Raw genomic sequence first — 25,107 nt, 5'->3', positions numbered from 1 at the left:
TGGGTGTTGAGGTGTGTGCAGGCTGGTCTGATGGTGTGGATGGGATAGGCTGAGGAACAGGAGACTGGGAGACGGTGGAGGCAGTTAGAAGAGGGAGGCTGGAAACAGGGACAATGGCTGCCGTCAGTGCTGAGGCCAGAGCATTGAACGATCGTTGATGGGCAGCCTGACCCGAATGAATGCCCTCCAGGTATGCATTGCTCCGATGCACCTCCCTCTCTACCCTCTGGATGGCATTCAAAAGGGTAGACTGCCCAACAATGATGGTCTGTAGGAGGTCAATGACCTCCTCACTGAGGGCAGCAGGGATAACTGGGGCAGGGCCTGGGGCGAAGGAGATGCCCGCCTTCTTGGGCGAGCGGGCACGGAGCGAAGGCTGAGGGGCTGCTGGGAGGGCGGAGCTGGTGCGCTGGGTGGCGGCTGTACCTGTTGAGGCGGGGGGCACGGATGTTGCCGCCACCGCTAGGGAGCTCCCTTCCGAGGATGTGTCAGTGTCGCTGGTGTCACCACGGGTCCCCGTTGTGGAGCTCCCCTCGCCCTCCGTATCACTGGTGAACTCGGTGTCTGTAGCATGGCCCACCGGGGCCTTGTGAGTTGCAGCTCCCTCGTGCTCCGATGCCAATTCTCCTCCGCCTGATGATGCTAATGCACACATGCACAAGAAGATAAAGAAAAAGGGTGGGGGGAGAAATAAAGACAGGTTGAGTGCATGCATTGTCAACACCGTTGTCGGAGAGGACAGACACAGGAGCCTCCAGCACTACGCCGCGCAATCGGGGTACACTACTCAGTACTTGTGACTAGGCCTACAGGTCTATGGACAACAAATGCACACATGGGTGATGCTGGACCATGGATTGCTGTACTTGGCACCCTACAGAGGTGGGGGGCGGGGGCACAGGGCCATGCCTAAAGGAGGGGACTACACTACAGAAAGCGCCCTGGCCTAATGTCACCCACAGCCCTCCTCCCACACCCAGACACCTCCACTGCGCGTAAAGATAGCAGAATGTGCTGGTACTCACCCCCTTGTGTCTGCTGTGATGTCCTCACGCGCCCATCCAAATCGGGGTAGGCCACCACCAGGATCCGGGACATCAGGGGGGTCAAGGTACGACTGGCACCCCTCCTACGTTGGGAGGCCATCCCCAGCAGTGACTCGGCGGTCTTCCTGGTCCCGCGGCGGATGTCCTCCCACCTCTTTCGGCAGTGGGTGCCCCGTCTGTTGTGGACCCCCAGGGCCCGGACTTCCTTGGCGATGGCACGCCAAATGTCGACTTTCTGATGGGCGCTGACCTATTTGACATGTACAGGGTGGGAAAGGAAATTTCAACATTTTTCTGCATGTTAGATGTGATTGCCCCCCCCCTCCCCAACCTTGCCATGTGGCACATGCTCTCATCTGTCGTGCCTTGCACTCCTCATTCGCTCCCCACCCCACCAACTTACATCCACCCCACTCCACACAGGCATATCCCATTCAACGTCCACCCAGTGTACTTACCTGTTGGTCTGGAGGACCGTAGAGTAGCGCATACTGGGGCAGGACCCCATCCACAAGTTTCTCCAACTCTTCTGAAGTGAAGGCAGGGGCCCTTTCCCCAGTCGCAGCAGCCATTGTCTCTTCCAGACCGAGGTCACAGCAGCACTTGCAGTATAGGTCCTCTCCTGTGGATGATCAGGTCTCGAGTGATTAAGCAGATAGAAAATGGCGGTCACGCCCGCGGCTGTGCGTACCGCCGCGGTGCGTACCGCAACCGCCGGCGCACATCGTCATTGGCTCCTGAGACCCATAGAGTGCAATGTTAACCAATGCGCCTTCGCGCAGCGGTCTTCGACAGCCTACCGCCACGGTGTGCCACGCCAGCGCGTTGACCTCACATCCCACTGTCACACTTCTCAGGTCAGGCAGCCGCCATTACAAGGGCCCACATGGCTTAATTACTACTGCGTCACACAGGCCTAGGCCTTGCAGTGCCACTCATACAAGCCTTTCAATGCATAGCGATTCGTGTACTGTGCAAGCTGGGTGAACGTACCTGTGGGTTGCTTGACTCTGTACTCCATGTTGTCCTTCCTAGGCACCGCCCGCTGGGACTTGCGAGGAGAAGGATGAATCCTCCCGTGTACCGACCGCTGGTGGACCTGTCGACAATGGAAGAACGACATATTATACTTCGATACCGACTTGACCGAGCCACTATACATGAACGGTGTGCCCAGCTGGAGCCAGACCTGATGTCCCCCATCCGCCAACCCACAGGAATTCCCCCTCTGGTGCAGCTTCTGTCAGTACTCCATTTTTTGGCAAGTGGGTCTTTTCAGACAACAGTGGCCATGTCATCAGGGATGTCTCAGCCTATGTTTTCTAAGGTTTTGTCCAGAGTGTTGTCTGCCCTGATGAAATACATGCAGAGCTACATTGTTTTCCCTGAGGAGGGTGATTTGGCCACTGTGAAGGGTGATTTCTATGCCCTTGGACATATCCCCAGCATCATTGGTGCCATTGATGGGACCCATGTGGCTTTAGTACCCCCAAAAGACAATGAGCAGGTGTACAGAAATAGAAAAAATTACCATTCGATGAATGTCCAGGTGGTCTGTTTGGCTGACCAGTACATCTCCCATCTAAATGCCAAGTTCCCTGGGTCAGTGTATGACGCGTATGTCATGCGAAATAGCAGCATCCCTTATGTGGTGGAACAGCTACAGAGACACCGTGTGTGGCTAATTGGTGACTCTGGTTACCCCAACCTGCCTTGGCTATTGACCCCAGTGAGGAATCCCCGGACCAGGGCAGAGGAACGGTACAATGAGGCACATGGGCGAACTAGGAGGATTATAGAACGGACCTTCGGGGTCCTGAAGGCCAGGTTTAGGTGCCTGCATATGACAGGTGGATCCCTAATGTACTCACCAAAGAAGGTGTGTCATATCATTGTGGCCTGCTGTATGCTTCACAATCTTGCATTGCGACGCCAGGTGCCTTTCCTGCAGGAGGATGGTCCAGATGGTGGTGTTGTAGCAGCTGTGGAGCCTGTGGAGAGTGAAGAGGAGGAAGACGACGGGGACGACACGGACAACAGGGACACAGTTATACAACAGTATTTTCAGTAGCACACAGGTAAGAATCCCCCACGCCATTTTACATTTACTTCTGGCCTCCTGCATCTCTACTTTCTGTGTTTCCCCCCAGTTCCTTTTAACTGATTTTTGACTTTCCCTTCCCTTTTCAGAGCTGTATGACCCACAGCGTGACTTCTGCTTTGTTTGCCCATGGACTAATGCTTATTGACATTGGTATGTTGTCATCACAATGTAACTGAACGTTATTGCACCGTTATGTGTAATACATTTGTTAAGAATACAAGCAGACTCCTGATTTTTGAAGTGCAATTGGTGATTTATTTTAAGTGCTGCATATAGGTCCATGATAGTAAAACGGTGATGGGTGGGGGTGGAGTAATGTCCATGGCAGAGTCCAGTTCTCAGTCTCACAGGTGCATTGTCCATATGCCTGTGGAAGGATGGAGCAGGGGCTGTTTAAGGTTTGACAGGGTGACAAGGTGGGACAGTGGGATGACATCAGGGGGTATCTTATGCTGGCGGGGGTCTTGGCATCCTACTCTGTCTTCTTGTGTGATCTCAGGTACCGCTTGCGGGGTGGTTGATCTTCAGCAGGAGGTGGGGTTCTAGTGGCCTGTCGTTGTGTGGGGGCCTCCTGTCCACTAGCGCCGGCGGAGGTGGCAGGCTGTTTGTGGTCCGGGCTAGTGACAGGGGCCCTTTGGGGTGCCACATGGTCCCGCAATGTGGTCACTATCTGGTTGAGGGTCATGACGATGGTCCCCATTGCGGAACCGATGTTCCTGAGTTCGTCTCTGAACCCCATGTACCGTTCCTCCTGCTGTGCCTGGATCTCCTGGAACCTGGCCAGTACCGTCGCCATCGTCTCCTGGGAGTGGTGGTATGCTCCCATGATGGTGGTGAGGGCCTCTTGGAGAGTGGGTTCCCTGGGCCGGTCCCCCTCCAACTTGGTGCTGTTAATTTCTGCCTCATTCCTGGGTAGGTATATGTATCTGGACATGATTGTGAGTATGGCATCTAGGAAACATCGGAAGAATCGTGAGAGTGCACTTTGGGATACCCCACCTGCCACAGCAATCACCCCCGATAGCTACCCGAGGCCAAAAGGTGCAGTGAGCATAGCACTTGCACATGTGTGGGGATGGCGCTGCCGCACATTGTCTGTCGTTGAAGCTGCGGATTGAGTATTTCAATTAATTCTAATATTGCTGCACTGCTCACTCTATATTTGTCATAAATCTCCTCCTCAGTTTGTTGGAAAAGTGTCTGCCTGGTTCGATATATCCTCTCCTGTCTCTGGCTCCTCCTCCTCCTCTGCTGGGCGGCGTGGACTCTCCTCCTCCATGCTATCACATACAGTTCAGCCATTTTGAGTAACCCAGATGCTTTTTGGGTCTCCTTTTATACTTTGGTTCTGGTTACCACCTGCTCTGACTTAGTGGTAATTTGGGTGTGCAAAATGGGCTTTTGCGACTAGTCGCAATTTGCGACTGCCTTTTCCTTATGGTTTGCGACTCGCAAATTGAGACTTCCTCTTTGTGGGTCGCAAAATCAGGTCGCTATTTTTGCGAGTCACAAATGGCTCGCATCGCAATTTGCACTTCGGAAATGTGATTTTTGCATCCCATTTCGGATTTTGCTACATCTGGCCCTTAGTTTTCTAAATGAGATAAGAATTTATATATGTAGTAACCAGGGAATAGCAAATTGCATCTTTCTTCTGCTCATGCTAATTGTTTCTCCCCTGAAGTGGAGCAGGTTTACAATAGGAAATCTATCCAAAAACAGGAAAGTGTGGTTTTTGCGTAGCATGAGTACTCACTGTTTAGTTTTACTCAGTCTTGTAGATAGGGCAAATGTCAGGTGCAAAGGTTGGTCATTAGCAAGGACTGTGCAACTCTGGCACCAGCTGTTTCAAGCACCAGCATCTTTCTTCGTTCGCCGACGAACGTGGAGGAGTTGCATCATGCAACTAAAGACTTAAAGGACCCCTTCCCATTTGCGCATGGGTTACCAGCAATTTGAAATTGATGGTAACTGTGATTGTTTTGGGAACACATTCATGGTCACAAAACAGTCATACATGTGCCTGCGAGTCACAATTAGGAAGGGACGCCCTTGGAACGCCACTTCCTAATTGCGACTTGCAATCCCTATTTTGCGAGTAGGCAACAGGATATCGACTCGCAAAACAGGGATAGTACATGCAACAAGGCCATTTTGTGGTTGCCAGAGGCAAATTTCTCACTTTGTGACCGCAAAATAGCTTTGTCCACCTGGACCCAAGTTAAACAGCCAATGGATTTGTTACAAGTCCTGGCAAAATAGAACTGCACATCATCTTTAGGTGTCCTAATATCCGCTTATTGAGAGAGTAATTTTAGAAATCTATTTCTCATGTCCTGTACACAAGGACATAGGCAATAAACATCTTCTATATTGTCAGGAAATAGCTTACACAAGCTGCCTTGCCTGTTATTAGTCCCTGTCTTATTCTAACACTTCTCAAACTGCAACATTGGGATATGTGAGAGCTTAACACATAAAAAGGCTTTTTTGGCCCAGGTATTTTAGGTGCTCTAGATAAGCTTTATAATTAGGGGCATATTTAGAAGAAACTGGCGCATCAGTGCTGATGTGCCAGTTTTCTTCCCTCATCCCTACCCCACTTAACGACACCATGTGTGTGCTGTATTTACAATACGGCGCACCGTGGTGCACGTTAGGCCAATAGTGTCAACATTTTTTATGCTATTGTGGCACTTTGCTGCACTAACATCAAACATTTCAACACTAGTGCAGCAGAGAGCAAGGAGGCCCATTGATTACAATGGGTGCGTCACTTTGATGCCTGCTTTGACCAGGCGTTAAAAATGATGCCAAAAATGATGTAGTGAAATCTTGTAGATTTCACTGCACCATTTTTGTGGGCCTCCTAACACTGGTACACCCCTGCATACATTATGCCAGAAGCAGGCATAATGTTGCGCAAGGGGTCGCAAAGTGGTGCAATGCATGCATTGCGCACTTTGTAAATATGGTGCTGCGGAAAATGCCTCCTTGAGCCACATTAGCATAAAAAAAATGACGCTAGTGTGGCGCAAGGAGGTACTAGGGCCTTGTAAATCTGGCCCCTAGTTTCTAGTCCCACATGACGTAAGAGTGATAATTCCAGGTTCATATTGTGCAAGGGACTAAAAACAAGAGGTACTTTCATCCTAGTAAATTACTTCTTCTGTGATTGCTTAGATTTCGTAACAGAAGAGCCCAGAGTGCCTTTTCTCACTTCAGTGAATGAGTTAGATATCTGTCTTTTGTTTTCGCTGCAGATCCATATCTCTTGGCTTTTAACCATGTGGCCACCTACAGGTAGTGCTAGGTGAGCCACGGAGGTGAAAGGGACACATCACACAGTGGAGGCTCTGCTGAGGTACAGAGTTTAAAAGCAGGCTTCCATGACTGATAGTGAGGTGCTCTGATCGCGCTGATTAGGGCTCGAAACTAGATGAGTGTGACCATAGAGGAATGTAAATTCTTGACATATATTCTATCATATGCTGAGTTTACTGAAGAGGTACACAAACACAGTCGTCACTTTGAGGAGATCTGAGAGTGCTTTTGTTTACCCTTATCGTGACGTTAAAGTGTCTGTGCCCATTATTATATAGCGCTGGTTTACTTTCAAGGGCAATATGACCCCACCAGTTTCCCCCCCCCCCCCCATCCCGCTTAGGCCGCACCCCTCTTTTAAACGGCTTGGCGCGCACTTGTTCGAGTGTGGGTTCATGTCCTGGTTCGTTCAGATTTATGTATGATAAGGAGATAAGGCGTTATCATAGAATAATATATGCAGTGCCTTCATCTTGATAATGGGTTCAAAGAAAGCGCCACAGACATGAAAAACACACATTACAAATTGCTAGGTGGGTGGCTTACTCCCGACGTTCATGTACAAGCCGTTGCTATAGCGTGGTAAAATCCCAAATATATACAATGGTGAACTTTCGAAACGCCAGGTATATCTACACTCACTTGGGGAAATTTGCAATAAGTCAGAAAGCACCTCGAACACTCAAGCCCTTGAAGCTCACATGCACTGGTTAGACATTTCTTCTCTCTTTCGCCATAGGGACAGAAACCACCTCCGTCCCTGGCAGTATTGCCAGGAGTGTACAATACCTATTTTAGGCTGGCATGGGTGAATTTTATGAATAAACGACTGCAAAAAACTAATTAATATAATGCTTGACTTATTTCAGTCACTGGTAATCATTCTTGTTCTAGACTTTCGTATTTTCCTAGCCCTGCCACTCTAGACAAAACCCCACTTTATTTAGATCAACAATAGCATTGTGACTCATGTGAACAGTCCAACCAGTACTGCCAGGCGAGGCACTCTCCAGAGGCCACCACAAAGCTCTCTTCAAAGGCCACCAACGCAACTCCTGAGTGGTTTCGGCCTATTTAGGCATGTTCTGTAGGGTATGGGTTGAGTCCTATGGCGTTTATTCACAGCACTAAAGAACTACTCTGTTTAGAGTATACATGCTGCCTGTTACGAATCCTGGGACCGACGAGTTTTTTGTGTGGAGTTTAAAGAACCATCTTCCCTAACGTGTGATATACTTTCGGCCTTATTAGGTAGGCACTTAAACATAGGACATTAAAGTGGATTCTGTTGTGTACTGACAGTCTTGATAACTTCTACAGAAAGCCATTTTCTTTTCACTATATATATAGTGTCCCTTTTCCATGTCCAACAACGAGCATAGCATTATGGTATTTGTAGCGCACAAAGATCATGTCCCAACATCATTTGATTGCCAAAGAAAATAGATTTCCTCATTTCCTAGCCATTTGTCATACACAAAAAATATGTCTGCATTGTGACAAATAGTAAAATGGAGAGGATCTCATCAATTCTGTTATTTTCAATTAATCTACACTGCACACTCATAATTTCACTCACAAATCCCGCCCTCTAGTGGAGATATGATGTGCCTCTCAATCCTACCCTTTAAAGGACTGTCTACTATTTTGCATTGTTTGCGTGTAAACCTTTTAAAGCCAGAGAAAAATACATTGGAACGAAAAATAAAAGATAAAAAAATATATATATCAAATCATACGATTCTTTATTAGTTGTGTTATCCTCAACTATGCAGTCCCAAATATCCTTATATTGCTTATATTCCGAGCTCAGGCTTCCCCCCTCTCTGACAAATAAAATGTACCGTCTTAGACATTAATAGTTCACAGATAGACATGAAGTTCTTCATTCTTCTCATGCCCCCATGGGGTCTTTGTCTTATATCTGAGGATGTTTTTCAATTCATATTGTCTCTAGTTGCATACTCTTTCTCCTCCAGGTATTGGTTTTTGTTCTTGATCTATGCCCCACACTCCGCAGCATGCTTTTGTTTGTAATGTCTCGCCACGGGATAATTGCCCTCCTTGTTGTTAATCGCTCATATGTGTTCCAATATCCGTTTTCTGCAATTGACACGCTGTGCTGCGTATGTACAGCATTCCCCATGGACACTCAAGAACAGATACAACAAAGGAGCTCTTGCAGATAATCATCTTATTGATTGAAAACATGCTTCTATTTACTGTGTGTTACGTAAAAGAGATCCTGTGTTTGCAAGCTTTACATGTGGCACATTTCCAGAAGCCCTTTCTTCGTTCTAGTACCAAACACAATTTTTCCTTGGCTTCTACTTCACAATAAATATTGCTGTCAGATCCCTGGCTAGTGAAGGGGCTTTTTTAAAAGCCAGTCTGGGAAAATGGGCCCATTCTGTCCTTTACATCATTATGATGGCAATGCTTTCTCAAGATTCCTCCTATCAAATTGACTTATTTATTGTAGGATGCAATCAACATAATGTTGTCATGATCCTGTAGCTCCTTTCTTTTGTTTGTACTCGAAAGTTAAATTTTTGTCATTGACTTAGTGGATGCTTCAGCCTTTTCTGGAATGTTATTATGATATCCCCTAGACAGGAATCTTCTTTCCATATTTTGGAGGTTTTTTCCCACTCATTCTCTCTGGAGCAAATTCTCTTAAGCCCTAACATCTCTCCATATGGTATACTCTATTTCTCCAGTGATGATGGCCCTTGGCATGGAGAACATTATTAAATTATGTTGCCTTTCAGAATAATGTTGTTAACAGTTTGCATTTTTCCACATATACAAATATGTCCATAAAATCTCATCACTGCTCGTAACTGTCAGTGTGTGTGTGTCTGTGTGTTATACTTACCTTAGGGTGCGAGTTATAGGTACTTGAAATAACTCTAACTCTAACTGATATTGTGCAGTAAATTCAGAACCTAACTATAACATCCCTGTAACCTTTGTTTTTTAGGTGAATATATACATATATATGTATACATAGACATGTGCGCGCACACACACACACACACACACACATATATATATCACTCCAAAGTTTGCCCAAAGGGTTCAGGCATTATTTTCATAACAACAGGAACAAATCCTCATTGCAATCTCCTTTCCTGACGCGTTTTGGACTGACGTCCTTGTTCACAGGTAAATAAAACGAGCCCTTACAGCTGTTCATAAGCACTGTGAATTGCGTCTCAAGTGAGTTACCTTAGGGTGTGAGTTATAGTTACTTGAAATAACTCTAATTGGTTTTGTGCAGTAAATTTAGAACCTAACTATAACATCCCTGTACCCTTTGTTTTTTAAGTGAATATATACATATATGTATACATAAACACACACACACGTATATCACTCCAAAGTTTGCCCAAAGGGTTCAGCCATTTTATTCATAAGAACAGGAACAAATCCTCATTGCAATCTCCTTTCCTGACGCGTTTCAGACTGACGTCCTTGTTCACAGGTAAATAAAACAAGCCCTCACAGCTGTTCATAAGCACTGTGAATTGCATCTCAAGTGAGTTAGTAATACCAGGGCATGCTGAGGCTCATAGTACCATTCTTACCCCAGTGGGCTAAAATTATTGCAGTCATGGCCCTCCAATTGGCATTTCATATAATGCAAGATTTGTCCAAATCTAATTTTATCTCTTGAGCGCTCAGTAATGGTTAATTCTCCAATTTCAAAACCACAGACCCATATACAATCAAAATGGGTCCCTGGCTTTGAAATTGGAGATATTACAGCATTCAGAGTTATTTCATGTAACTATAACTCAGGCCCCCGCCATGCACAGTTTTCTTCATTAATTTGACTGCAAATGTTTCAATGATATTTTTATTGAAGATATGAAATTTGTCATGAATTCTGTAATATCTAGGGTAATTAGCAGTGCAGTTCAAGGACGCAAGTTACAGTTACCTTAGGGCACGAGTTATAGTTACTTGAAATAACTCAAACTATAACTGTTGAATTTCTATTGTTTTGTGCCAGTAAATTCAGAACCTAACTATACCGTCCCTGTAACCGCTGTTTTTTTTCAGTAAATTTCTATGTTTTAAAAAAAAATCTATTTCCTACCTGTCACCTTTGTTTTTCAGAGGGAATTTCTATGGATTTGTAAACATAAACATATTTTAATTACTATATTTTAATCCAACCACAACCGCGCACGGCCCCTGGTGGTGCGTCGTGGGGGTTGGCAGCAGGTCCTGGTTCTCTGGGAGTGAGCATAGGTGTGAGAGGGTGTCTCTTGGTGTGAGAGCGGGTGTGAGTCTGTCTGAGTGTGAGAGTGGGTGTGAGAGGGTCTCTGTGAGTGGGTGTGTGAGTATCTGTGTGGGTACTTTGAGTGTGTGTGTATGAGTCTGAGTGGGTCTGTAAGTGGGTGCGTGAATGTTTGAGTGGGTCTGTGAGTGGTTGTATCAGTGTCTAAGTGGGTTTGGGAGTAAATGTGTATGTCTGAGTGGGTCTGTGAGTCTCTGAGTGGGTCTGTGAGTGAGTGCATGAGTCTCTCAGTAGGTCTGTGAGTGGGTGCGTGAGTCTCTGAGTGGGTCTGTGAGCAGGTGTGTGAGTATCTTTGTGAGTGGGTGCGTGAGTGTCTAAGTGGGTCTGTAAGTGGGTGCCTGAACGTCTGAGTAGATCTGTGAGTGGGTACATGAGACTCTGAGTGCAGCTGTGAGTGAGTGCATGAGATTCTGAGTAGGTCTATGAGTGAGTGCCTGAGTCTCTGAGTGGGTCTGTGAGTGGGAGCCTGAGCCTGAGTACATCTGTGAGTGGGTGCATGAATGTTTGAGAGGGTCTGTGAGTGGGTATGCGAATTTCTGAGTGGATCTGTGAGTGGGTGCATGAGTGTCTACATGGGTCTGTGAGTGGGTGTGTGAGTGTCTGAGTCGGTCTGTGAGTGGGTGCATGAGTCTGTGAGTGGGTGCATGAGTGTCTGAGAGAGTGTCTAAGTGCCCCTGTGAGTGGGTGTGTGAGCGTCTGTGTGTGTGTGTCAGTAGCTGTGTGAGTGACTCAGCCACAAAGGAACCTCACCTGCCCTTTATCCTTAGCTTTGTACAAAATATCTACCCAAGTAGAGTTCTTTCTGCCTCCTTGGTTAAATACCCAGTATGTATTCTACACTACACCTTTGTAAAGTAGCACAAGAAAATATCACAAGTGACCTTGTGTGCTTTTTGGCAATGTTTCTTCCTGTTTCGTTTTTCTCTAGAATTTTGTGATAACATGAATCCTCTCATAGAGAGGCCAACAAGACTATAAAGACGTAAATCTCCACCAAACAAGGGTCCTTCCTTTTACTATATGAGGTAAGTGCTTTTCTGTTTTGTGGAGATGACCTCATGTTCCTCAGTATCAAGAAAGCGCCACCCAAATGAATGGCAAATGCGCTTGGGGGCCCTTTGGTAAGCTGTCCATCATCCTGGCAAAATGTGGGAAGACCTTTGCATTCTACAAAGGTGGACAGTGCGGGACAAGCAGGTGGAGCTTCCAGCTAATTTGCACATTTGCATACTTGTAGCAATTTAAAGGGAGAACCATGGACTCTAGGACAGGGGCCATGTGGCCCGGGGACTTCATCCCGCAGTGCCTGGCCATAAACAAATGGAGGAGTTGGACCATGCGGCATCCCTCCCTGGGACGAGTTTGGCCCGGTTACCCCATCCCCTAGGGCCATGCCTTCGTTCAATAGGGGAGGAAGCCACCTTGCCTGGACTGATTTTGACACCTGGGCCTAGCCATATCTCCTGGGTGCCCACAGGGCACCTAGTGTGCAATGGGATCACGGGGAGGCCTAAGGCCTCCACAGTCCCACCCGTCTCCTGCCTCCTGTGGGACTTGTCATTGCTCTTGCACACAGGGAGCTGCTAAACATGCAGCTCCATGTGTGCCAGAGCAATAGTTTCATCTCTTACCCTACCCAGCTCTCTGCGGCCAGGGAAATAGATGAAACCACCACTTCCAGGCGGCAAGAGCACTTTGACAGCTCTCGCCCACTGAAAGCAGTGTGTTTGCTATGACTTGGTGGAAGCTGTGAAAGCTCCTGCAAAGTCAGAGCAAACAGCTATGTCCTGGGGGTGGGCACCCCAGGACATAGCAGGAGCCAGCTCCTTGAGGGGGGCTGTGGGGCCCTCCTCCAATTTTTAACTTAGCCCCAGGGAGGTGGTGGTCCCCGGGCCAGGGTTTCATGATAACCCCCTACCTTATTTTATTTCAGCCCCAGGGAAGTGGACGTCTCGAGGGCTGTAGGGGAGGGAGAGGGGGGAGGAGTTCCAGGTGCCCCCTGCATGAATTGCATATTTAGCCTCGGGGAGGTTGGCGGTCCTTGGGCTGCGGGGAGGACGTAGATTATTATCTTGTCCCCATCGTCAAAATGCTTAGCTCTTACAATAAAGACGGGAGATTTCTTAAGAATATTGGCAAATACAAGTTTGAAAGAAGAATACTTATTTGTGAAAATTAATGTAGTCCCCTTGCTTACGTGCATAAGACATGAGATGGGCCTTTCAGCATGCAAATACTTTCTCAAGCAATGGAACATTGGTGGGAGAGGGAAGTTGCATGCAGCCATCAGAATGATAAATTCCCAGAAAAGATTATCCTATGAGTGAGATACAGACAATCTCTTCACAATCTGGCACAGAGCCAGTGAGGAATTTATGACCTATTTCGCATTCCTAAAGACAAACAATGTGGTGCTTCAATTCACTTGTAACATGAGTCAGAGTAGAGTGTACTTCCTAGATCTCACAGTTTACGTGGAAAATGGCAAATAGAAACAACTCTTTTCTGCAAGGAAACAGCTACTGATAGCGTACTACACAGAAGCAGCTTCCACCCCAAGGCTCTGTTAAATAGCATACCATGTGGGGAACTGTTATGCATGCAGAGAAACTGCTCTAATGATAAAGATGCTCACTCCAAGTATAATGAGACTGTACAAAGATTCAAAGCAAGAGGCTACTAACACAATGTCTTGGTGAATAACTTGAAAAAGGAGAAGTTGAAATCATGTAATGAGGCTTTAATCACAGATAATAGATCAAACGTGAAACAGAATAATGCACATCAATTGAGATTTATTACTAGATACAGCAATGAAAGTGAAACCATCTGTAGAGTCTTACACAAACATTGGGACTTGATATCTATTGATCCTGACATCGGCTCACTTCTTGGTGAGAAACCTTGCTTATCTTTTCGAAAAGCTCCATTGTTAAAATACAAATTAGTGAGAATTCATTTCTCAGGGAAGAAGGATGAGAACTGATTAAGTAAACCATCAAGATTTAATCAAATGTTCCAGTTGTAAAGCATGCAACATTGGCAGAACTACTAAAACTTTTATGAACATTGACAATCAACCAGTTCTAATCAGGCGTAAGATGCCTGTAACTCTAGATACATAGTATACATCCAGTGCCAATGTGGTATGAAATACATCGGAAGCACAACATGTATGCTCAAAAAGAACATTTTGGAACACATCAAGGCAGTGAAAAATAACGATCAAACATATGCTGTAGCAAAACACATACAACTGCATGGAGACATTTACTGGGAATCCTTACATTAGCATGGGATTGACCATGTTCCAGAACATAAAGTGTAGGGGATTGAGTAAAAAAACTGACATCAGCTGGAATCCAAGTACATTCTACAACTACGAACTAGAACTCCTTTTGGGCTGAATAATGACAAGGAGTTGCATGTTCATTTATGAATTGTATTTTTGCTTTTTCTGGTCTTGATGATTAGAGATGATTGACCTAACATAATTTCACAATATGGAACTAGTGCAATAGTTTTGATATTATGTTGATCATATTGCCTTGTTGACATAACTGATATTTGCATGTCTTTAGTATTGCAGAAGTCATTGGCTACTATACCGCTATATTCATGAATAAGAGAAATATGGGACAATTGTGAAGAGTACTAGTCTTGAACTATCACATTATTCAAGAATTGTTTAAGTTTGTTGAATGATTATTGTGGTGGAGGTGATTCAAATTTAAATTTGAGGAGCAATGGCTAAATACCTTTGACAGGCAATCGTGAACATATTTTTTTAAATTGTGTTTCAAAATGACCAAATAAGAATAACTTGTTGATATTTTATTTTGATAATGCGGACAATCTGGTACCATATGTTGTTTTATTTGATTTTTCAGAGGTATTTTTAAGTTTCCAGTTATATTCATGCATCTTCTTTGATATGCACTACCAGATCCAACATACCTAATTATAAACTATCTTGACATGTGCATGCAGGGCAACATAGTAAAAGGACTCACCTACTGTGAAAAAGAGCACGAGGGTCGAAATACATTGGTGCAGTTATGGTTCTGTTTGAATAAAGCATTTTTTGATCTGCTTATAACTTTGGTGCTACTAGGTAAATCTCCACAAAACTTAAAAACTTTAAAAACAAATGTTCTTGCATTTTAGTCCCTTTTCTCACCATTGTACCATGCACTGTGTTCTTATAAATCACGTTGTATAAGTGATGCAATACGCCTGAATATTACTAGTGCATGGAGAAGGGGTGAGTTGTAGTTAATATAGTGTAGAGAGTGAAGCAAGAAGACTTTGTAGTAATGGGACAGTATTGCTTTAATTCTAAATGCAAATTATAACTATAACTTTAGAATTTCTAATGTTTGTATAGTTTAAGTTTGATTTGTATAGAAAGAAAAACTTGTTCCTTACTATAACAAAGGTTTATCCTTGGTGTCTTTCACTGAATTTTTATTTTTTTATTTTTAATAAAAATGTTTTGGAAATTGTAAAGTTTACTGTTGTCAAGTGGTGTGTCAATTAAGTAGAGTGTGGTACAGAAGAATAGAGGAAAGTGTTATAAAGTGTACTGTCGGAGAGTATAGTGTCATAGAATGGAGTGCAGCAGAGTAGAATGTGGTACAGTGGAGTGGCGTACAGTGGATTAGGGTACAGTGTAGTGGTGTGGACTGGAGTGGTGTAGAGTGGAGTGTTGTACAGAGGAGTGCAGTACAGTGGAGCAGAGTATAGTGGATTGGTGTAAATTGCAGTGGCATAGAGTGGAGTATTGTAGAGTGGAATGTCAAGAGTGGAGGTTTGCACAGTAGAATAGCATACTGTGGAGGGATGAAGAGTGAAGTGGCTTAAAGTTTAGTGTGGTTTAGCATATTAGCATACATTGGAGTAACGTAGAGTGCAGTGGCATAGAGTGGAGTGGAGTCAGTTACAGTGTAGGGGCATACAGTATAATAACTTAGAGTGGAGTGATGTAGAGTGGAATAGTGTGTAGTGGAGTGTAGTACAGTGAAGTGTCATAGAGTGTACTGGTGTTAAGTGGATAAGCGTATAGTGGAGTGGCATACAGTGCAGTGGCGTACAATGGCGTGGCTTACAGCGGAATAGCAGAGTGCAGTGGGGAGAGTAGAGGTGCGTACAGGGAAATAGAGTGCACTGGCATATACTGGAGTGGCAAAGAATAAAGTGGCATAGAGTGTTGTGTGGTAGACTACAGTGGCGTACAGTGGAGTGGCATACAGTGGGATACCATATATTACAGTAATGTACAGTTGAGTGACATACAATGGAGTTGCATAGAGTGGAATAACAGAGTGGAATGCTGTACAGTGGCATAGTGTAAAATGGATTGGCATACAGTATAGTGGTGTACTCTGGAGTGTGCTAGAATGGAGTGGCATACAATTGAATAGTGCAGAGTGGAGTGGTATAGGGTGAAGTGACGTATACTGGGGTGGCATAAAGTGGAATAGTGCATACTAGAGTGGGGTAGAGGGTGTGGCGTACAGTGGGGTGGGGTACTGTATAGTGGCACGGAGTGGAGTGAGGTACAATGTAGTGATGTATAGTGGAGTGTTGTAGAGTGGAATATCGTAGAGTGGAATGTTGTAGAGTGGAGCAGTATAGAGTGTAGTAGCATAGAGTGTAACAGGATACTGTGGAGTGACAGAGGGCCTGATTCCGACTTTGGCGGGCGGCGGAGGCCGCCCGCCAAAGTCCCGCCGACAAATGACCGCACCGCGGTCAAAAGACCGCAGCGGCCATTCTTACATTTCCGCTGGGCCGGCGGGCGCTCTCCAAAAGAGCGCCCGCCGGCCCAGCGGAAATGCCCCTGCAACGAGGATGCCGGCTCCGAATGGAGCCGGCGGAGTTGCAGGGGTGCGACGGGTGCAGTGGCACCCGTCGCGTATTTCAGTGTCTGCATTGCAGACACTGAAATACTTTGTGGGGCCCTCTTACGGGGGCCCCGCGGCACCCCCTACCGCCATCCTGTTCCTGGCGGGAGACCCGCCAGGAACAGGATGGCGGTAGGGGGTGTCAGAATCCCCATGGCGGCGGAGCGCGCTCCGCCGCCATGGAGGATTCTGTAGGGCAGTGGTAAACCGGCGGGAGACTGCCGGTTTACCCTTTCTGGCCGCGGCTGAACCGCCGCGGTCAGAATGCCCTTGGGAGCACCGCCAGCCTGTTGGCGGTGCTCCCGTGGTCGGTGACCCTGGCGGTCACCGGCCGCCAGGGTCAGAATGACCCCCAGAGTGTAGTATTGTAGACTGGAGTAGTGTACAGTAGAATAGCATAGAGAGTAGTGTCATAGAGTGGAGTTGCTTACAGTGGAGTAGAGTACAGTAGAGTGGCATAGAGTGGAATGAGGTACAGCGTAGTGGTGCACAGTGGAACAGAGTAGATTGGAGTGGCATAGAGTAGAGTGGTGTACAGTGTAGATGTATACAGTGGAGTGCTACAGTGGGGAATACTGTAGAGTGAAGTGTTTTAGAGTGAAGCAGGGTAGAGTGTAGTGGTATGCAGTGTAATAGCATACTGTGGAGTGGCACAGAGTGTAGTGTTGTACATTGGAGTGGCATACAGTGTAATAGCATAGAGTGTAGTGGTATAGAGCAGAGTGGTGTACAGTGGAGTAGGGTACACTGGAGTGGTGTAGAGTGCAATAACATTGAGTATTACTGGTGTACAGTGTAGTAACGTAGAGTGGAGTGGCATATAGTGGAACAGTGTACAGTACAGTGACATAGAATGGAGTGTGGTATAGTGAAATAGGGGACAGTGTAGTAGGGTACAGTGGATTGTGATAGAATGAAGTGATGTACAATGGAATAGAGTACAATGCTGTTGCATAGAGTTGAGTGGGGTACAGTGGAGTAGCATAGAGTGTAATAGTGTACAGTGGAGGGGGGTAGCATGTAGTGGCATAGAGTTGAATAGCGTAGAGTGTAGTGACGTACAGACGAGTGGGGTAGAGTGGAGCGGCATAGAGTGAAGTGGCATACAGTGGAGTAGCGTACAGTGGAGTGTTGTAGAGTGTAGTGCAGTAGAGTGGAGTGGCATCAATGTGTGAGTACTGCACTGAATTATGGGACCTCATTGCCACCCTGGCACCCGACATCGTCTTCCTCACCAAGACCTGGCTGAACCCTTCACCCGCCCCAGATATTGCCACAACAATCCCCGACAGATATAAAATTACTCACTAGGACTGCACCAACAAGCCAGGAGGAGGAACAGCCATCATCCACAAAGAGACCTACAGTGCACCACTACCACCGACAACATCACCACCACCCTGGAACATCTCAACTTCAAGCTCCACAGGGATGACAGGACAACCATCAGAGACACCCTTGCATACCAACCTCCAGGCCGGCACTCCAGCTTCAGCAACACCATTGCAGATGTCTTGACGGCCTCAATGACAACTAAACCGCACACCTCCTCGACAGTATGAGCAGCCTCAGACTGACCCAGGGCATACACAACCCTACAGACACTGCAAAACACATGCCAGACCCCCATCTTCACCTCCAACAACTTCATCAAATACTGCCACGTCTCAGAGCTCACATGGACCGACCACTCCAAGTCCACTTCAGCATCTTCAGCCGCCGCACCTCCACTTCCAAGATGACCAGTACCCTCCAACTGGGGTGGAAAAAAAATTCAGAGACCAGCTGGACTGATGCCCTCAATACCTCCAATCCCACTACCACCACCAACCTCAAACAGGGAATGAAGAACTTCAACGCCTGGATCACCAATTGCGCAGACAGCACCATCCATACCAAGCGCAACTGCTTGCAGCTGAACACAGACAAGACAGAAGTACTGATCTGTAACAACTGCAACACTTGGAATGACTCCTGGTGGCCATCAGACCTAGGACCCGCACCCACTACCTCTGACCACGCCAGAAACCTCAGAATCGTCATTGACAGCAAGCTCACCAATGAATCACAGATCAAGACTGCCTCCTCCACCTGCTTCCTCACTCAGCACATGCTACTTAAAATCTTTAAGTGGCTACCCCTCTACACAAGACACACCGTGACACAGGCCCTCATACCCAGCCAACTGGACTCCGGCACGTCTACATAGGAATTGCTGCACACCTTCTACAGAGACTTCAGAGTACACAGAATGCTGCAGCCAGACTCATCTTTGACCTTCCCTGACAAACCCATATCACACCCTACTTTAGGCAACTCCACTGGTTCCGTGTACAGAAGAGATGCCAATTTAAGCTGCTGACCCACACATACAAGGCTTTTTACAACCATGGGCCCATCTACATTAACCACCACCTGAACTTCCATCAACCGTCAAGAAGACTACACTCTGCTTCCCTTTCACTTGCCCATACTCCCCACATCTAACTAAGCAGAAGTGAAGGGCTCTCCTTCTCTCACATTGCAGCAAACACCTGGAACAGTCTCCCCACGCAACTCCAGACTGTTGCCTCACTTTCAGTATTCCAAAGGGCCCTGAAGACCTGGCTGTTCGAATGAGCCTCTGTGACCTGCGAGTGCCTGGATACCCTTTCAGGTGAATAGCCGCACTTTATAAACCCTGATTGATTGATTAATTGATTGATAGGGTAGAATACCATACAGTGGAGTGATGAAGAGTGGAGTGGTGTAGCTTGCAGTGTGTATCTGTGAAATACTGTACAGTGGAGTACCATAGAGTGCAGTGGCATAGAGTTGAGTGGTGCACAGTGTAGTGAGGTACAGTGTAGAGGCATACCGTAGAATAGCATAGAGTGGAGCAGTGTATACTGTAATAGCATATGGACTGGAGTGGCATAGAGCAGAGTAGTGTACAGTGGAATGTGGTAGTCTAGAATGGAGTAGAGTGGAGTGTCATACAGTGGAGTGGTGTACAAAGGAATAGTGTATAGTGTATAGGAGAGTGGCATACAGTGGAATGGTGTAGAGAGGAGTTGTGTATAGTGACTAAAGTAACATTATCAAGCTTATAGAAAAGATGTGCTTCTTACATACAACACCATCCCCAGCCAGGAAATCTGAAGATACGGCTGATGATTGTGAAAGCATGATCATACAATGGCAGATCCATAGATTGTAGCTATGCCTCCTGAATACTGATCTCAATGGGTGAATCATTATTGAAGAGGGAAGGCTCTCCACTTTTCAATGGTGCCTCTCCTGAATGAATTCAGGTTATTTTCATCAACAGGACTTTTCAAGGAATGGAAATGGACTGAGTGCACATGTGCCCTTCCTGGGCTTATTGGGAATTAGCCACCAGACAACCCAAAAGGGGACAGAAGAGACAGCTATACATCACAGGTTATAGATATTGTGTGAGACCTTCCCCAGGGGATAGTGTCTGAATTCCCCTAATCATCCTTAGACATTTATGCCCCCTGGGCGGGATCTGGAAATTATTACCTCCCTTGACATTCCCCCTAAAGGCAGAAAAAACACACTGGACTCTAGGGAAGTTAGACCTAGGCACAGCAAGTCTGACTTACAATGGTGCACAGTCACTCTCAGAGTTTCCAGTCAGTGGGGTGTCCCACTCAGGGTGATGCCTACGTCAACGGCAACAGACAACCAGACACAAAAGAAGAATGAAATGTGGGAGCAGCCCCTCGCATAGGACATGACTCCTCATGGCACAGCATAACTCGATAGCTTTCAACTTACTAGGGCACAGGCATGTCTTCACCCAAACTCCCCATAAGGCCCTGGGAGTCTATCACTTAAAAGAGGGGTGGGGCGGATTGGACGATTTCCCCTAGATTTTCTTACCTGGAACTAAAAAAAAGCCTGGGGGATGGTGAACAGAGGCTGGGGGAAAGTACGCCTTGTGCCAGGAAGCCAAGCTCTTCACTCAGTTTCTATATTATGGAACAGCACGACATGATACCTGATACCCAGCGGGCATTTTAGGCCTTCTGCATAAAGGCAGATGGAGGGCAATACCTCCTTCTGTGCTGCTGATGAAGCCTAAATGCAGATTGTGTGTAGAGGCCAGAGAAAAGCACGTCTTGAACCAAGAACCTTAGCTGTTCTATTTTTTCCTTGACCAGAAATGATCCCTTCTGCACAGGAGTTATTTCACCTGCTTGAGGGGTGGAGAATATAGGTAACAATCCCACATCTACACCCCAGCAGTGTTGTAACTCGGGTAGTGGGTGTAGCCAGAGAGTGGCATGCCTTGTGACGGAAGACCAGCTCTCCACTCCGTTTTTTATTTTTTAAATAGACTTAAAAACGACCCATTGTGCATAGGGTATTTCGGGTCTTCTGTGGGGGAAATCTTTGAAAACACTCCCACATGTTCCTTTAAGGGAGCTGAAATGCAGGTGAAGGCTAACGGGAGAGGCATCTTGTGTGTCTGAAAGCTCTTCCTTCCACTCGGTTCTATTTTTTTCTTTCAGCATATATGAGTTCGGGCATTTCGTGTCCTCATGGAGGCAGGTGGGAAAATAACAACTCTCAACTGCTACAATAGGGAATATGAACACAAGATGGTGGATAAAAACCAAAGACAGGCAAGTTGGATTGCCAAAAATCCCAGCTCCCCACTCCATTTATATTTTGTCACCTGACCATAAATGAGCCCTAGTCCCCATGAGGCGTTTAAGGTCCCCCAAGACAGGCAGATCTGGAGTAACACCCCTGGAATCAGCAGCTGAAATGCAAATGGTGAGTGTACTGCAGTCAGAGTGCAACAGGAAACCATGTTTTCTTCCAATTTTAGTTTTCACTCGACCCAGAGTAATTCCTGGTGTCTCAATGCGATGGATCACAAAGTAATAGCCCCAATACGCTTCACTTTTCAAATGATACCCCTCTTAAAAATCCTGCTCTGCAATTGTAGTAGAACCTCATTTACTGGTCAAGAAGCCTATCATAAAACTGTTGGTGCACCTCCAGAATAGATACATTTTCCTGGAATCTATGGTATCCTTGAGCACACGTTCTGGATAGGGTAACAAGATGGGATCTGTGAACACTCAATTTATTACTAATGATTTTCATGTATTTTGGATTATGAATCTGAGTAGAATTTGATTAACTTAGAAAACAATGTGCAATTTGAAAATGTGCCCAATTGAGTGGCCGTCATTAAAGTGCGAAGTGTCAATAATAAATGCATATTAATATTAATTGAAGTGTCTGCATTTAGGTTATCATAGTAATGTGTTGTATTAATGATTTGCATTATGTATTTGCTTTATGAATTATAGGCCTTAAGTTAGCGAAGTTTGGGCCTAGTTTGCACAGTCTCACGTTAAAATTAAGCTGCACTGTTTAATAAAATCGTGGGAATGTATGTCTAGAGAAATCAGTTCATGTATTGTTTTTCACTGTGTTGACCACACGTTAGCAGATGTCTTTAACTTTCTCATGAGAACTGCCTGCTAGAAAATCTTGTATTAGTAATTGCTACATTGTATAGTTTGATGCGTGAGACAGCCATGTTCTCAGGAGTTAACAATGGATGCACTGACTGGTGTAGAGATGGATAGCAAAAATGTTACCTGACAAGCCTGGTGATGGGAACAGGAGAAGAGGAGCCTATCATCAACATGTGAAAGACAGTTTAGTTGTATCTTAGATTTGAAGTTTTATCCTTATTGGACTAATAGTAAACGTGTGATTCTTTGACCAATGACAACGTGGGAAGTTCTTTAGGCGATTTTAACTTATCCCGACTGCACAGAGGAGAAGCGTGCTCATTCTATTCTGTCTGAGGAGCTGAACAGTTCCTGGTGATATATTTCTATCTTTAACTATATTGCCAAACTTTTAATGCTGAATGCTGATCCCTTTGATATTCCTTTTTAATGGTTTGGTAAGCTTAGAGCCCCTGTTTCTGAACCATTCCCTTCCATGGTCTGTTGCTGATGCTGACCAAACTGATGTCCAACTGAAGAAGATAATCGCAGCCTGCTGATCCATAAGAGGAGAGGTATAACAAAATGCTTTTGTTATAGTTGTAGGATATGTTCTTTGTTCTAGATACGAACCACTATTTTGAAAGAGCCATAGCTAGATGTTTTCCAAATTATCTTTGACTAAATTGTTTTGCAAGAAGTCAAAACATGCGATTCTAATCGGAAGGTTAGTTAGGGAAACCCAGAGCTGTTAACAAATTGCTATTAACCAAGGATTGAAATTGTTCACTTGCTGAACCTAGATGTATGCTGTTTCCATTACACAATTGTTCTTACTTTTGATATGTACTGTGATTCTCAAATGTCTAGTAATCAATGCCCTAGTTAAATTGAGATTCTTTAGAAGATTTGATCAACCAGTGTTGTTCTTATATGTTTACCAGTTGATTTTGAGACTACTTTACGTGATATTAGCATTGTTAATCTAGGGAAATAAACATTCTAACATTACATAAAGGTATTGTTATTTGTGGCCAAGTACGTCATGGTGCATGAAGATTTCTGACTCCAAAGGTATGTGATGTTGTTTATTGATGTTGTTGGTGTAGTTACGTTGTATTTGAGATTTACTGCAGAATCACTCTAAGCGCCGTCAAAAGGGCCATCGAACCTCTAAGACGCCCCTCATAAATTAATAATAAAAGACCAAGGGGGTTATTCTAACTTTGGAGGAGGTGTTAATCCGTCCCAAAAGTGACGGAAAAGTGACGGATTTACCACCAGCCGTATTACGAGTCCATTATATCCTATGGAACTCGTAATACGGCTGGTGGTATATCCGTCACTTTACCGTCACTTTTGGGACGGATTAACACTCCTCCAAAGTTAGAATAACCCCCCAAATAAGGACAGACGCGCTAACATATCCACATATGCTACACCACTCTGGATACCGCAGAGTCTTTAGTTCTAAAAAAGACCTGAGTTTAGTATGGTCCACTGGGTGCCAGCTGACCTTGGATCCGAACACTGCTGCCATCTGACATGACAGAGGTTTGAATTTTTCCACATCTCAGATTTGGCTTGGTGGCATTATTTAATTTTTCTTTCAGAGCAATAGGCCTGCACATGAATTAAGGATACCTCTTTTATCAGGGGCAGTTTGGGAACTTCAATTGAATTTTACAACAGTTTGGCTTCCCATTTTGAGTGCCCACACAGACAATTTTTGAAAAACTCCCTCTCAATCACGACATTTTCAGTAACAAAGAGTATATTAACTTAGTCACCTAAGTGATCCTCATTTTAGCAGTATAAGAAGGATTTAAACTTGTGTACAGCATGTTATATGTAGAGGCACTTTTCAGACACACATAGGGGGTCATTCTGACCCTGGCGGCCGGTGACCGCCAGGGTCACCGACCACGGGAGCACCGCCAACAGGCTGGCGGTGCTCCCAAGGGCATTCTGACCGCTGCGGTTCAGCCGCGGCCAGAAAGGGTAAACCGGCGGTCTCCCGCCGGTTTACCACTGCCCTTGAGAATCCTCCATGGCGGCGGAGCGCGCTCCGCCGCCATGGGGATTCTGACACCCCCTACCGCCATCCTGTTCCTGGCGGGTCTCCTGCCAGGAACAGGATGGCGGTAGGGGGTGCCGCGGGGCCCCTGGGGGCCCCTGCAGTGCCCATGCCAATGGCATGGGCACTGCAGGGGCCCCCGTAAGAGGGCCCCACAAAGTATTTCAGTGTCTGCAAAGCAGACACTGAAATACGCGACAGGTGCAACTGCACCTGTCGCACCTTCCCACTACGCCGGCTCCATTCGGAGCCGGCGTCCTCGTGGGAAGGTAGATTTGCCCTGGGCTGGCGGGCGGCCTTTTGGCGGCCGCCCGCCAGCCCAGGGCAAATCTCAAAATACCCTCAGCGGTCTTGTGACCGCGGAGCGGTATTTTGACGGGGGAACATTGGCGGGCGGGCTCCGCCGCCCGCCAATGTTAGAATCACCCCAATAGCCTAAACTTTTCACAAGCACATCATGCATTGGACAAATTCCACCTGCATGTTGTCTTATTCCTCAATTCTTTCCTATTCTTTACTATTTATAGTTTGAAGCTGTTGTATTGTTGTGCCTTGTAACTCTTAGCCTAACAATGAAAACACTTGAGTATTTTTCACGTTACCTCGACCCTAAGATAGGCTTGGGTCAGTGGATGGGATTGAGCAGTTTCATATGATTTTGCAGACCTAAGGACAAAATTCAAAACTCAGAAAATGAACTAAAATATTTGATAGCTTGCAAATGTTATGGCAGATCGAAGATACGTGGTTAGATTCGGAAAGCCACTTGCATTCGCACATCGGATTCAGAGAGCACATGGCTGGATTTAGGAATACACAGAATTAAAAAAAGGGTATCTCACATCCTGTCAGGCAGCC

At 45.8% G+C, this 25,107-nt stretch overlaps 1 long non-coding RNA gene across 1 annotated transcript in view; it reads left to right on the top strand.

Annotated features, from left to right (window-relative positions):
* The first annotated feature begins 11,718 nt into the window (after positions 1-11,718).
* Positions 11,719-25,107, top strand: part of LOC138260757 (uncharacterized) — a 102,487-nt gene continuing 89,098 nt past the window's right edge. The window contains exon 1 of the long non-coding RNA XR_011198966.1: positions 11,719-11,808. This is a non-coding gene — a long non-coding RNA (uncharacterized lncRNA). The remainder of the gene's footprint in view (positions 11,809-25,107) is intronic.

The sequence above is a fragment of the Pleurodeles waltl genome, chromosome 10 (assembly GCF_031143425.1).
Source record: "Pleurodeles waltl isolate 20211129_DDA chromosome 10, aPleWal1.hap1.20221129, whole genome shotgun sequence".
Taxonomy (NCBI): Eukaryota; Metazoa; Chordata; class Amphibia; order Caudata; family Salamandridae; genus Pleurodeles; species Pleurodeles waltl.
The sequence above is the reverse complement of the archived record's forward strand: the minus strand, read 5'-3'. Positions and strand labels throughout refer to the sequence as shown.